At 48.9% G+C, this 15,572-nt stretch overlaps 1 protein-coding gene across 4 annotated transcripts in view; it reads left to right on the top strand.

Moving 5' to 3' along the window:
* The window catches only part of SYN3 (synapsin III), a 484,255-nt gene that overhangs the window by 14,365 nt on the left and 454,318 nt on the right, over window positions 1–15,572 (top strand). Inside the window, exon 2 of one of the 4 annotated variants that reach the window (XM_021091552.1) lies at window positions 4,908–5,010. The exons of the other annotated variants lie outside the window; for them this stretch is intronic. The gene's annotated coding sequence lies outside the window, so the exon portion shown is untranslated. The remainder of the gene's footprint in view (window positions 1–4,907; window positions 5,011–15,572) is intronic. 4 annotated transcript variants of the gene reach the window in all.

Genomic DNA, 15,572 nt, shown 5'->3' on the forward strand with positions numbered 1-15,572 from the left:
GGTCATCAAATAATAGTGGTGGCTTTAGCATCTGCAAAACAACTCAGGAATTGTACATTGGATACTGTTACCTAAGTCCTTCCAAGAAGAGCTAAAACAGAGGATATGAGGGAGGGTTCTGTCCTGGGAAGGCCCCTTAGAGTCCTTCCCAGTTATAGCAGTAGTCCATGGGCAGAAATGATGGTATTTTGGAGTAAGGCCATTGGGATGAAAGAGGTGAGAAGTGGTCAAAACAAATCTTTTGAAAGTAGAACCATCTGGACGCGGTGATGGATGGAATATGAGGAAAAAGAGGAGTCAAGGATGGCAACATTGCTGGAGGGGCTGAGAATTTCAGTAGAACTCAGGCACCCTCTCTGTCCTCAAGTAGCTCACAGTGGGGTGAGGGGAGATGAACCATAAGCTGTTCACCTGGAACATGACCAGGTGCACTCATAGAGCTCATGTGAAAATTACTGGGGAAGCCCAGGTGACAGAGAAATTGTCAAATGTAAGTTGTGCAAGGCCAGCTCTCTGGGCAGCCTCTCTGAACGTCAGTGTGTATCAGAGATGGCTAGGGAGGTTGGCGACCATGCAGCTGGCTGGGTTCCACCACAAAAGTCAGAGGTCTGCGGTCAGTAATCACCACAAATCACCCAGTGTAGGTGATTGACCGACCACCCTGTGAGAAGCCCCCAGAGGACCTAGCTGGAGTGATGTTACAGAAGAAGTGATGTTTGAGGCGGGTGTCAGTTTTTAGGAGGAATTCTGGCTTGGAGAAAGCTGGGGAAAGAGTGGCCAGGAAGAGGGAAAAGCACAAGCAGAAACTTGGGAGTGATAGGGGCTGGCTGGAGCAGAGAGGAAATGGAGGTTGGGTGATGATGATGAATGACCAAAGGGTACCTGTCTGCTTAGTGATGGGTGGGAGTCACATGACTTCCTGTGCTCAGTGGGTCTAAAGGGATTGCAGCAACTCATCAGCTCCCCCTTTACTAAGCAGTACCCAGCAGTCCAAGAGCTGGGTGTGCAGAGGGACTGCTGTGTTTTCAAAGTCTCTTGTGATGCAGCACCACTGAGGAAAGCCGTGGCTACAGTGAACAAGCTGGCTGGGGTAGAGTAGGCAGAGCTTTGCTGCAGGATGCCCTGTACCCAGTCCTACCACGGGCCTTCCTCAAAGCTCACAGACTCTGCAGCTCCTTCATGCATATCATCCTGGATGCCAGAGCCACATCTTCCGGGGGCTTAACTACAAATATATCGCACAGTTGAGGTGGGCCAAGCCTCCTTCAATGCGTTTTACATGGATTAACCCATTTCATTCTCACAGTAAGCCTGTGGATGAGATAAAATTATTTCCTCTGTTTTAGGGTGAGCAAAGTGAGATGCAGAAAGAGGAATGACAGGCCCAAGGTCACAGTGCTGGGAAATTGAAGTTCAGGAAATTAACTCGAGTAGTTTTGACTTCAGAGCCTGTGCTTTTAACGATTATGCTGCATAAACCCTCTGGAGCATCTGCAGCGTCTGAGGAGGAGAGGTAGTAGTAGCAGCAATAACACACATACAGTAGTTATTGTGTCACTGTTGTGTGTTATTCTTAGGGTTATTCCACATAGGGGCTACTTTTATTTTTTACTTATTTTTTTTTCTTTTTAGGGCCGAACGTGTGCCATATGGAAATTCCCAGGCTAGGGATTAAATTGGAGCTGCAACAACTGGCCTAGGCCACAGCCACAGCAGTGTGGGATCTGACCACATCTGTGACCTACACCACAACCCACAGCAATGCTGGATCCTTAACCCACTGAGCAAGGCCAGGGATGAAACCTGCATCCTCATGGATGCTGTTGGGCTCATACTGTTGTGTTATGACAAGAACTCTTCAATGATAGTTTTATGTTACATAGATTCTTCTTTTCTGATTTTAGCCTTTGGGTTAAAACTTAATGATTTTTATTCTTTCTTGTCTAAATAATAACAGTATATAGTCTATCTTTTTTGAGGTTTGAAAGAGCAACATAAAATGTTATAATACATGATGGTCCCAGAAGTTATTATATGTGCAACTGTTTGCCCTGTGTTACCGTCCAGAGTTCTTGGCTCCCTTAATCAATAGAAGCTGATAAGAGGCCAGGTGAGAAAGTCAGGCAAGGCTTTATTTGGGGCCCCTGCTGCAGCAGGGGGAGCAAAAACAAGCAACAGGCTCCCTTGCTCACTCACTCACCATAGGGAAGGGGGGCAAGCTGGTTTCTTATATGGGGTGAGGTCCAGGGGTCAGGCCAGGGATGGCTTAAGTGGTTTGCTCACCCCTTTCATGTACAAAGGGCATGCGTAGTACTCTGCTTTTGCTCTCTGCTCTTCAGGAGTGGGAGCTGGTCTTTTGGTTTTTTGATATCTTTCTGTCTGTAATTTGCCCGAACTGAGTATACATGCGGTTGTTTTTAGTCCCTTGTAATTTCTTTGTATTTTGTTGCTTGAGGAGATATTTGTCCAGGTGTAGGCACTGCAGCTATTGCAGCCAAGGGTCCTAGGTCCCAGGTCCCAGCCTGTCTCACTGAAATGAGATGGCCCTAGATTATTATGTTTTTAGAGTTCTTCTAAATCTGTCTCTCTGGAGTTCCCATCGTGGCACAGCAGAAATGAATCCGACTAGGAACCATGTGGTTTCGGGTTCGATCCCTGGCCTCGCTCAGTGGGTTAAGGATCCGGCATTGCTGTGAGCTGTGGGGTAGGTCACAGACATGGCTCGGATCTGGCATTGCTGTGGCTGTGGCGTAGGCTGGCAGCAACAGCTCGGATTAGACCCCTAGCCTGGGAACCTCCATGCGCCGTAGGTGCGCCTGTAAAAAGACAAAAGATATAAATCAATCAATCAATCAATCAATCAATCAATCTGTCTTTCTGCTCAACTTCCCCTGCTTTGAGTAGCCAGTGTACTTTCCTGCTGCTTAACTCTTTCTGATTTTCCATGTGTATTTGGCTGAAGTCAGGGCAGGCAAATGACCAAGTAGGTACATGTGCATTGTTTCCTAAGGAAGAATCAAAAGAATCTAATGGGCTTTTCTCCTTTTGTAAAATATAGAAAAAGATGCTGTAAACTTGTGGGCTTTGGGACTTTTTCTCCCCTTATTTCAAGGTTCTCAACAAGTTCTAGCTCCTATAATAAATTACCATAGACTGAAGGCTTAGACAACAGACATTATTTCTCACAGTTCGGGAAGCTGGCAAGTCTGCCATCAGGGCGCGGGTGTGGTTGGGTTCTGTGAGTCTGCTTCCTGATTTGCAGATGGCCATCTCCATCTGGTAGAGGACAGGGAGAGAGGACGCAAGCTCGCTGTGTCTCTTCTAATAAGGGCACAGTTCCATCATGAGGGCTTCACTCTCATGACCTAATGACCTCTAAAGGCCCCATGTCCTAATACCATCACCCTGGGGATTCTGGCTTCATTATGTGGATTTAGAGGAGGGGGATACAAACATTCAGTCCATAGCAGTTGGTTGGTTGAGTTTGCTGTGCAAAAGACATCCAGACAGTGCAGAAGGAAAACTACATTACCTGGGAGTGTTTTTGAAGTTTCCTTTGGCAGAGGGACAGAGGGAGATCTGGGGAGGCTTCCTGAGGGAGGAATAGCTGAGCTGAGTTTTGAAAAACGAATGGAGTTCACTAACCCCGTGAGATGGGAGGTGGGGCTCAGAGGAGAATGAAAGAGGATGGCATTTCAGGGAGTGGAAACCGCATGGGCAAAGCCATACGGCCGCGTGGCAGGAAAGCAGATAAGAGTTGGTGAAGATGACATGAGTGAGGGGCACCTTGGAGGGAGAGGAGGCTGAGGCTTCACCTGGCTCCGCAGCAGCAGGGTCTCAGAGCTGTGTGCAAAAGCTTGGATGTTCATCCAGGAGCAGCTGCGGTGTTTAAGCAGGGCAGTGACGTTAGATTTGTGTTGACACGATATGCTATGGAAATGGGGTTTGGAGGAGACCTAACTGGACACAGGGAGACCAGGAAGGAGGGTTTTTGCAGAGGTCCGTGAAGGAGATTGTGCGTGTCTGAGCTAGAGGCGGAGATGAAGGGAGGGTCGAAAGCATTTCTTTCATTCATTCGCACACCCAGAATAATCCCTTTTGAGGCTGTGTAGGTGGATTTGATGCAATCCCTGTCCTCACAAAGTTTATCACACAGGAACATGAAACCACTCACCATACAAGAGATGGATTCACTCCGTTTCTCGGACTCTCACACATCTTTTGAATGCCTACCATGTACCAGCCCCTTCTAGTTGGTGCTGGAGATGCAACAGTGGGAAAAAATAGAAACAAAACCCAAATCTCTGACATCATGGGGCCCACATTCATGTTGGGGTGGGGGCACAGAAACAATACACTACAAAAGCAAAAACATGTAATATATTGGTGGTAGGGGGGTTTTGCAGGGAAAACTAAAGAAGAGAAGAAGATAAGGATTTGGGGGGGCAGATTTTCAAAAGGACATTTGAATCAAGAGCTCCAGGAGGTGAGGGAGCATTATCTTAAGTATACAAATGTAGAGTCTAGAACACCCACCTGGAGGCATTGAACAGGGGCCTTTGGGCGGAGCAGACCTCAATTTGAATCCCAGTTCCATCCCTATTGGCTGGGTGGCCTCAGACGTGTCCGCTCACTCCCTTGAATGGAGATTTCTTTAGACATTTGATGGGGTTGATGATGCCCATCTCGAGGGATTGCCAGGAGGCGAGACAGAGACCTTTAGTGCGCCGCGCTGAGGCTGGCACCCTGAAAATGCTCGTTACATGGTTCATATTCATGATGGTGGGGACGATTCGGGGGCGGGGGGGGGGGCATTGCCACGGCTTTATGGGAAGGGAGCCCTGGAAGGTGAACCAGGGAGTCTTTGGAGCAGGATTTCTTGAGCAGGGCGCTCTGCTCTGCTGCAGGCTCGGCAGAACAGCCCTGAAGCCCAGAAGCAGAACAAGTCCCAGCAGAGCCCCAGGCTTCCTCCAGCAACCCAGGGGTCGGGCACCACCACAGCTAATCAAGGTATGATCCAGGGAGGGGAGAGAGGTTGAGCTGTAGCCTGGCTCCTAGTCCAGATCCCTAACTTAACCCTTCTGTGAAATGGGATGACTGGCTGTCGGGGTTCAGGTCTCAGGGGCCAAGGGATTTCTTGGTTCCTCCCTCCACCCCGCTTCTTCTCCAGTAAAGAAGGTGCCGCAGCGCTCTGTGGCAGGGGGCGCTGTGGGGCCCGATGTCAGGCCTCGTTCTGAGGCCCTTGAAGGGCTCCTCCTTTCCTCGGAAGGCTTCTCTCCCTAGGCAGGTCCCAACCTCCTGGGAAAGGATGTGAGAAAAGCTTTTTGTAATTAAAAAAAAAAAAAAAAAAAAAAAGTGGAGGTGAAAGCACTGGTGGGCGTGAAGGCGAGTCCGACTTCTTTTCAGCAGTTGGAGCGGCGAGCGCAGCAGAAACGCCTGTTTTCTGCAGGTGCTGGCAGAGCAGCCATCTCCATCGCAACTGTGTGAACACCTCTCCCTGCCTGAAAGTGACAGCTGGAGAGGGTCACAGGGCCGTACTCTGGAAGGGTCGACAGGGCTGCCTGGGGATGTTTGGGTGGAAATCAGATGCGGGGATATGAAAGCTCTGCTTCGGGGGGGCGCGCTCCTCTGAATGTCACATGTCATCCACTGTGAGGTATCATAGCGCCTGGCCTGGGGTGGGGATTACTGCTGCTTGGGTAGGGCCAGCTGCTTCCCAAGCTTAGTTGCTCCGGAGGAGGGAGGGGGAGAAACAAACAGAAAAAACTTGTGGTTAAAGGCCTAGGCTCTGACATTAGACCAGCCTGGTTAGAGTTCCGAAGCTTCCCTACTGTGTGACCTTGGGCAAGTTACTGAACCTTTCTGAGCGTCAGGTGCTTCAGCTGTGAAATAAGGAGACTGGACCTTTCCTTGTAGGATTACTAGGGGTACAGGAGAGAGTGAGGATGCAGGTACAGTGCTTAACTGAGTGCCTGGCGTGGAGCAAGAATTCTGTCCGTGTTATTATTGATATGGTCTGACAAGTATTGTTAGATATCGGGATAGAGGAAGGCAGAGAAAGAAACCACTTTTCTGTGTCTTTCTCTTGGAAGTGAGAATCAAAAATAAGCATCCAAGTTTTTCAGATCTGAGCTCCTCCTTTTACAAAGGGGAGAAGCCCATGGGTGGGGGGGTGATGGAAGGGCTTGCCTGGGGGGATACTGACAGTGGGGTGAGGAGCTAAATCCAATCTGGGCCAAATCCTGACCCCGCACAGAATCAGGGTGACACCTGGGCAAGTTACTCCACCTTTCCGGTCCTTACTTTCCTCCGTATGGGAAGTGGATAATAACAAAGGATTCCTATTAAGACTATTTGATTCACTCTGTAAACACAGTACAATATGTAGGAATCATTCTGTAAATATTATATATTTATAATATCATTGCTGTTATTATCACTGTTATTGTATTGCTATATTTCTGTTCATATTGTTGCTATTATTTTTATTATTACTATCATCATTATTTTTAGGGTCACACAGCGAGCCAGTGGAGGTAACTGCCACCTCTTTTAGTGAAAATCTGCATGCCAGTCTTGCCCACCCTTGCTCCTTCATGTGACCATGAGGTTGCCAGCCTCCCTAGTCTGCAAGAAGGGACTGTGCTCCCCGAATGGCAGCTGAGCCCCCTGTTCCCAGAACGTTCTGAGCCAGTGCTCAGTCTTAGGCTCCCCAAGATGAAGGACAGTGCAGAACCTGCCTCTGAGTGCTGTCCAGTAGGTGCCAGGCCGTCAAGGAGTGTCACATTGATATTGCTGTCCTGATTGTTGAGAGGAGGGGTTGGGCAGCAAACCAGGGTATCACAGTGATTGAAGAGCTACATCTGGAGAAGGACTAGACTGATCCAGAGGCAAGATTTAATTTTGCCACTTATCTACCTGATGTTTTGCAAGTTGCTGAATGCCCCCCCCAGCCTCAGTTTCCTCATCTGTAAAATGGGGCTTATAGTTGTATCTGCATCACAGGGTTATGTGAGGATTAATGAGATGATGCTTGTCATTAAATTAATGCAGTAATTGAGTAAACAGTCAGCCACATAGTGGTTACAAGTATTTTTTTTTTTTTAGGAGAAAAATACTTCCTGGAGAGGGTGAAGTGAGGGATTAGCAAGTAGGCACTGATATCCTGAGAGTTTTAATTTAATTATAATAATTGTGGAGCCAGAAAAAAGCCACTGGCCAAAGACTTAGGTGACCTATGTTCTGTGCTTGGCCTCATCCCCACTTCGCTAAGTGACCCCAGGCAAGTTACTTCCTTGTCTGTACCTCATCCCTCCATCAGGCAACAAAGTGGTGGGAGCAGGGGTGCCCCAGTGAATGGTTCTGTGTGATTTCACAGGCATCCCCCACCTCCCCAGGTCCAGCCCTCCAGGTAGCTGTGTTTCCGCCAAGGTATAGCCCCCAACCCATGGGGTCCCAGAGTCCTTTGACAGGTGATTACTGGGCGCCCAGGGTGCCAGTCCTGCATCCAGGTCCTGCATGATGTGCTGGAAATAGAGGACTGAGGTCCATGTCGTGAGGGGCCTGTCGAGAGGTGAAGCCATTCCTGCTCTAAAGAAGTTGCTGCAGGGTGATGGAAGAAGATGGAGTTGGTGGGGCTAGGGGTCTGGGATGAACATTGAATGGAGTGGTCGGAGAAGAGCTCTGAGGAAGTGGCACTGGACTTGAGACCTGGATGACAAGGAGGTGGCAAGGAGATGAGACAGGGGAGAAGGTTCTGGGCAGAGGGAACAGCAAGAGCAAAGGCCTGAGGGCAGGGGTGGTGCTGGGGAAGGAGGCTGGTTTGTTGGAGAGGCAGAAGGGAGGCCAGTTTGGAGTGAGGAGAAGGGCGCCAGACAGTGTTGGCTTGCAGGCCTTGAAAGAAGCTTGAATACCATCCACACTGAAGGGGGGCAGGTGGGGAGGCCTGAAGAGAGCTTCTAGTTTGGTCCAGGTGAGGGCTGATGATGGTTTGGATGCTAGTGGTGACCTTGAAGTTGAAAGAAGTAGGTGGCCTGGGTGTGGGAGGCTCCAGAGGGAGGAATCTACATCTCTCCACATTTCTAGTTAAACCACTCAATGGGGTATTTATTGAGATGGGGAGGATGGGAAGGGGGCAGTTTGGGTAGGAGAGATGGTAGGAAACCAGGAGTTCTGTTTTGGACCTCATAGATTTGAGGTGCCTAATAGCACACCTTTAGAGTGAACTTGCTAAATTCCTCATTAGGGTGGCACCTGGCCACCAGAAGCACCGCCAGGCTGGCCATCTGCCCTGTGGATGCTCAGACAGAGGCTGTCAGAACTGAAGGTGATAAGATTAAAAGCTGCAGTGCTTACAGTCTCTTTCTATCTCCCTGTCTCTGCCTCCATCTTTCTAGCTCTGTCTCTCCCTGTCTCTCTGGCTTTCTCTGTGTCTGTGCCTCTGTCTCTCTTCTCACCCTTGAATACCTTCATTCAGGTATTCCAAGTGGCTGGTGTTTACCTTCACTTCAGCCCTTCCTTTGCATCTTCAGATACCTTAAAGGCCTGAGCAAGCCTCCCAAATGTCTCCTTTGTCTCTAGGAAGAGTACTTATTTGGCTCCATGTGTTTTCTGACCCAGCAGACAGGACTGCCATGGCTGGACTCTCCTTGACTCTGGGTGCCCTGCCTGCCACCCTCTCCAGCTCAGTGAGTCTGCCGCCAGACCTGGTTCTTCCCATAAACCCACAGTGACGGGCATGCACAGGGCTCCATGGGGACACAGAGCACTTCCCTTAGTTCTAATCAGTTGGTGAGTGAAGATGGTGTCAACCAAAAAAATATGCACACCTTGAAAGCTGAGAGTTATGATTTATATGGTGGACAACAATGAGAACTTAGGCCTGGAGGCAGCATCTCAAGTAACCCTTAGAAAACTGCTCTGAGGAGGCAAGAGGGAAGAGCTAGGATATGCAGGAGTTTTGCAACAAAGGGCAGGTAGGCAAAACAAAAGATGACTTAATAAAAGAAACCTAGACATCTCAAGTTAAAGAATTTAGCGCTTTTCTCTGTATGGGAAGATACCAGGGTCTGGACTCACTGAAGTCATTCCTTTGATGTGCACCTCCGCTCTCTGGGGCCTTACCGGGGTTTTCACATCCTGCGTTTCCTCAGGCCTCACCAGCTCCCTCTGGCAGGTGGCTGCATTCATTGATGACTCTGAGGTCCTTTACTGATAAGGCAGGTGCTATTTGGAAGCCTCCCCAGAGAAGAAGGGGCTGAGCTGAGTCCGAATGGACCGGCTGAAGAATGTAGGAAGGCAAAGGGGAGGCGTGCCAGGCAGAGGGAGCGCGGAGGTGAGACCATTGCGTGTGGGGCAGGGCTTAGGGGCTGGGGAACCTGCAGCAGATCTGGTAACTGAGCTAAGTTTAAGGCGCCCGAGAAGACAGATTCCAGGCTCACAGAGGCCTGAGGCCCCGTGATGTGATGGAAAATCAATAGGCCTCAGACAGACCTGTGTTTGCATCCTTATACCGTGGAGGGGCAGCGCCGCTCAGGGGTTACGACTGTGTCCGTAGGAGCCAGGTTGCCAGGGTTTGAATCACAGCTCTGCCCCTTGTCAGCAGTGTAACTTTGGGCCTCAGTGGCCACGTCTGTATAGTACAGGTAAGAGCTGCACACCTGCCTCATAAGGCTGGAGGAAGGATGGCGTGAGTAAACAGGGTCACGTGCTTAGAACAGTATCTGCCAGACTGTAATTATAGTTACAAGTGGAGTTCATTATTTATCATCTCTGGACCTCAGTTTCTTCTTCTGTAAAATGGGGGTGGTTGTACTTCCTGAACAGGGTTGTTGTGAGGCTGGGGGACCTCTGGTGTGCAGTGCTTGGCTCCTGGCAGAAGGTCAGTAAATGGAGCCACCACCACCAGCTACACTCCCATTACTACGGCTGTTATTATACTTCTGTGTTGGCAGTTCTGGTACCGAGTCCCTGCTTATTACTTCTTCCCTCTGTCCAGCAAGCATCATGGGTTGTTCAGCCTGGAGACTGGATGTTAGGTGCTATTAAATCTGGGCCACGGTTGCCCAGAAGCACTGTCTGCGTTTTGCCAAAGCACTGTGTTTGGCAGTGATTCAAATGCTTTTCTGGCCATGCTGGCAGGTGTGTTGTCTGCCTTCCCCAGCCATGTGAAAGGCCAGCAGCAGGGCCCTCCCTGAGCTGGCGCAAATTAATGAGCATTACACAGCTGACGTTGGGGCCCAGCGCCTGCAGGGATGGAGCTGTGATCAGCACAGGGAAATCCCGAGGCTATTCCACTCTCTGTTTCCTCCGCTCACATGGAGCTTGATTTCAGTCCTGTTCACCGTGAACCTGGTGAGGACAGGGCAGGCTGATGGCTGTCACAGCTGGGTTCCCCATGTGCTCTGCTCTGCTTCTCACCCAGTCTTCATCTTAGGAAGCAGCATAGGGTAGTTAAAACTGGACCCAGGGAGACCCAGACTGCCTGGGTTTGAACTCCGTCTCCACCTCCACCACAGCAGGCCTTGGGCAGGTCACTTCATCTGCCTGTGCCTCAGTTTCGACATCTTTATAACAGGGGTGAGGTTAATAATGGCTTATATCTTCTAAGGTTGTTATGATGATTAAATGAATCAGAGTGAAATGAAACACACTTCTCTTTGATGGGCTCTTGTCCCTTTGTTCATACACTGAGGGAGTTAAACTGGATCCTCTTAAAATTCCACTTCAGAATTTTCGGCACTGCAGTATGGGGAAATGAATTTTTCGTCCACTGACTTGCTGTCCGATCTTGAAAAAGTAACTTAACCCCCTGAGATTTTCATTTTGCTATTTTTTTTAAAGGAAATGAAAACACTTACATGGTGGATTTTGATTAGTATCTGAAGTAGACTATAGATACAGAAAGATGTGTGTGTGTGTGTGTGTGTGTGTGTGTGTCCCAGCAAAGTGTTTGGCACTTCATAGGTGCCCAATGAATGACAGCAATTAACACTGTAGAAGGAAGTTCCACATAGAATAAGAAACAGCATCAACTCCCAAGTCTTTTTCAAATTCCAGATTGGTTCCCGAAAAAGTGGAGGAATGGAAGATAAAGAATCAGAAGGAGGAAAAGAAGGAAGGGAGGGAAGAGGGAAGGAAAGAAAGCACAGAATTAAATGGGATAAAAACAAAAAGATGGAGTAGAAGCTGCCCCACGTGCATTTTCTGAGCAGCCCTACATGCAGAAGGAGGCATGGGGAGCTCTGCTGGGGAAGACTCCAGATCTCTATTGCCCACCATCCAGGGACCCCACCACCACCCGCCATGGCATCCCCTGCTCTCAGCCACACTCTGCACCCCAGCAGCATTCCCAGACCTCAGAACTTCCTGACTTCATTTGGAGAGAATCCAAATGTTCTGTTCCCTGAGCTGCTGCTGCAGTGACATGTGAGAGGCCGTGAGGGGAGGAGAGAGATGGGGTTGGATTCTAGAGCCAGTTCAGAGACAGAATCCACGGAGCACCAGAGAAGCAGCAGAGGGGGAAGAAGCACTAAGGGGGCCTGTGAGTGAAATGGCATTTGGGGGCTTGAGCCAGATGAACGTGACTAGGAGAGGGTAAGGGGGCAAAACTGTTCACCCTCTGGACAGAATCTCGCCCCGAGGGGTCAGCGTTGGAGATGGTCACCAAGGCAGGCACCTCTCCAGCTCCCGCTTAGAATGAAAAAGCCTAGAAATAATACTGTGAACTATACCCCCCCAAACCACATACGGTTTTTATTTTATTTTACATTGGTTTTGAAGAGCGCACCATGGACAGCAATCAGGAGGGCCCCAGGGGACCACTGAGCTTCAGACCTCAGGTTTTCAGGGCCTGCAGATTAGGTTTTTGACAGTGACCTTCAGAGGAAGGTCTTGCTAATCAGAGACAAGCTGGTGTGATTGTCAGACGATGCCAAGCTTCCATCCCAGTCCCACCTGTGCTGCCCGGAGAGCTCTATAAATTCTGTTTGTAAATAAATATCCTGCGACTATTTTCTGGGTAACACCATTACAGTTGCTTTACAATTTTAGGTTAAAAGCTTTAATTTGCTAAAGGTAAATATTCATGGAGTTCCTGCCATGGCTCAGCAGGTTAAGGACCTGATATTGTCTCTGTGAGGATGCAGGTTTGATCCCTGGCCTTGCTCGGTGGGTTAAGGATCTGGCATTGCCGGATCCAGTGTTGTCATGGCTGTGGTGGTGGCCCCAGCTGCAGTTCCGATTTGACCCCTGGCCCCAGAACTTCCATGTGTCACGGGTGTGGCCATAAAAAGAAAAAGCAATAGTCATAAGCACGAACATTTTTAGTGGCCCCCCTGGCATGTCTGCATTTGGATAGATTTCCGGTTGGGGAAGGTGGTTTCTGATAAAGGGCAAGATCTCACTTCTCTTGACCTCAAGGAGACCCTCTCCCATGAAATTTCCTGACACCCTGGCTGTTCTCCAGTGAGAGGAAGGGGGTCGTTGGTGCAAAAGCCCACTCACCTACAAATCTTATCTCTGAAGCCTGAATCCTTGGCTGGGAACCCACAGTGTCCCCTTGCCACTCACAGGAGACAAGGCCGGTGTGAGTGGACTTGAACTCATCAAAGACAGCACACGCTTTCATGTGGCTGGGCTGGGACAGAGCTCGGAGGATGAAAGACCCAGCAGAACTGTTATGTGGAGGCAGAGCTGCTTCCTAGGCAGATGCGTGTGTGACCTTTTTGCAGGAAGTCAAGCATCTCTTAGCTCTGCAACTTGAGCAGCACACGCTCTGGGTCTGAAGGCTCACCCACACTCATCAATATATGGATGAAGCTCAGCCCATGTTGTTTCCATGAATTTTTAAACTTTGGGCTCAGGCAGAAAGGGTTTTAGCAGCTGTTAATTACCCAAATGCTGGTTCCTGGAGTGGGGGAGTGAGGAAAAAAGGGTATCTTTCAGCACTCATTGAGCTAGAGATAGAATTTATGAGTCTCAGTGTTTTTTTCATGGGGAAAGCTCCCTAAGAAATGAAATCAGATACCTCCTTCCATTATTCCAACTTTGGTCCAATTTAGACCAAATTTAGGCTTCTCTACGTCACATAGTCACATATTGAGTCTTTGCGAACCAAAGCTAAGGATGGTTTCATTTTGTTCCTGTTATTTTAAACAAGTTGACTCAACAAATATTTATTAAGCCCCTACTATGTGCAAGGCACATTTCTAAGAGCTAGGGATATAGCAGTGAGCAAATCAGACAAGGGTCTCTGTTCCTGGGGACTTACATGCTATCAGAGGGAGCAGAGAACTAACAATAAGAAAAACAAGTAAATTGGATAGTTTATAGAAGGTGATGCATGCTGGGGAAAAAAAAACAAATGTGGAGAGAGATCCAAAGAAACAGATGTTTTAATGGTGGTCAGAGGAGGCCTCGCTGAGAAGGTGACATTTGACCAAAGATCTGAAGGAGATGAGGGGTGAGCCATGCACATGTCTGTAGAAAGAATGTTCCAGGTAAAGGAACAGCCAGTGCAAAGACAACTGATGAGCAGGCGGTTCAGTCATTGGAATTCATCTTCTCCCTTAATGTTCTAAGAAGTGTGCCAGTCCTTGAATATTCATTATCTGATGTCCCCTTGTAGGAGAGCCAGGCGTGAGCCTATGAAACACCATGCCGTCAACATTTGTGGAGCACTTGAAAGATTAAAAAGCTATTTCCCTTGGAGTGATGGCATTTTTCTGTACCCTGGTTGTGGTGGTGGTTCCATGAATGTGTTAAAATTCATAGAACCATACACCAGAAAGGTCACATTTACTCTACAGTATCTCAAAAAAAAAAAAAAATGTTGAAAAGCAATTTACTGCATTTAATTTTGGTCTACTTAAAGACCTGTAGAGTCGGGAGGCCAAAGATTAGCATAGCCACTTTACAGATCCAGAACCTGTGGCCGAGAAATGTTACCCAGCTGCAAGAGGCAGACCAGCTCTCACAGTCAGATCCGTCCACAGCCCATTCTCATATGAATACGGCAATCCATAGGAATACTTGCCACACTGTGTCCCAAATGAAAGTTGACCCTGCTGCCTGGCCTTCTGGCAGTGGAAACACAAACTGTCCAAAAAGCAGGCAGTGTGATAACAGCAGCTGTGCCAGCTCAATTCTACACACTTTACATATATTGTCACCTATTCTCACAAGAACCCTATGACATAGGGTGTTATAGCTAGGAAACTGAGGCACAGGGAAGTTAGGAAACTTACCAGAGGCTGTGTAGGTGATAGGTAGCAGAGCTGTAATTAGTCACAGACAGTCAAGTTCCAGAGTCCATGAGCTTAAGCTTCAGGCTTACTCCCTCTCCCTCTGTCCAGCTGTGTCCAGCACCAGAGTGCTAAGGCCATGGTGGTCCTTCGTGTGGGTTTGTTAGGGAGTCTTGCACTTGAAGAATATTTTTTTTCTTTTTTTTTCAGTAAGGCTTTTTTTTTTTTTTTTTTGAGTGTAAGGTTCACAACAAATTGAAGGAAGCCACAGAGATTTCCCATATACTCCTTGCCCCAACACATATATTGCCTCCCCCATTATTATCCCCACCAGAGTGGTAGTTTGTTGCAATTGATGAATTTATGTTGATATGGTCACCCAAGATCCATAGTTTGCATTAGGGTTCGCGCTTGTGTTGTACCTTCTATGGGCTTGGACAAATGTATAGGAACATATATCCATCATTATGGTTTATTATGGTACATGCAGAGTATTTGCAGTGCTCAGAGGTCCTCTCTGCTCAGCCTCTTCATCCTCTCCTCCACCCCCGCCACAATCCCCAGCAACCACAGATCATTTTGCTCTTTCCATAATTTGGCCTTTTCTAGATGTCCTATGGTTGGAATCACACTGTACCATAGCCTTTCAGACTAGGTTCTTTCACTTAATAATATGTGTTTAAGGTTCCTCCATGACTTGTCATGGCTTCCATAGCTCATTTTGCTACTGTCCCTCCTGAGGGGGTTCCCAGCAAGGGTCCTCTGTCTGGTGTTGTTTGAAGGGATAGAAGGAGACCCTTTGGTTCAGAAACAAAAGAAAGTTTTATTCTTTGATCAGAGAATGGAGAGGTACTAGCTCCTGCTGTAGAATATACACCCTCAGGGAGAGGCTGTGGGCAGGGCTGATTTATAGGGGTCCTGTCTGCGGGAAGTAGGGCAGAGGTCCCGCGGGTCCAGCACAGCTGTGCCGCTTGCTGTGCTCCAGATGAGCGTCAAGCACAGGGCTTCTGCACCCCGTCCGCAGCCATCCTGATTTAAGGTGCCCTGCGTGCCCAGGGCTTCTGCGACTGGCCTGCCGCCATCTTGGACTGAGGTGCTGTGCCCGGGGCTTTAGCAGCCAGTCGGCCACCATTTTGGACTGAGGGGCCGTGGGCGTGGCTTCTGAGCCCTGTCAGCGGCCGCCATCCTGGATTGAGGTGCCCTCCCCAGGGCTGCTGTACCCCATCCACCGCCATCCTGGACTGAGGTGCCCTGCTGAGGGCTTCTGCCCCCTGTCAGCGGCCGCCCTCCGGGACTGAGGCGCCCTGCCCAGGGCTTCTGCGCCCTGTC

This window comes from Sus scrofa, chromosome 5 (genome assembly GCF_000003025.6).
Source record: "Sus scrofa isolate TJ Tabasco breed Duroc chromosome 5, Sscrofa11.1, whole genome shotgun sequence".
NCBI lineage: Eukaryota > Metazoa > Chordata > Mammalia > Artiodactyla > Suidae > Sus > Sus scrofa.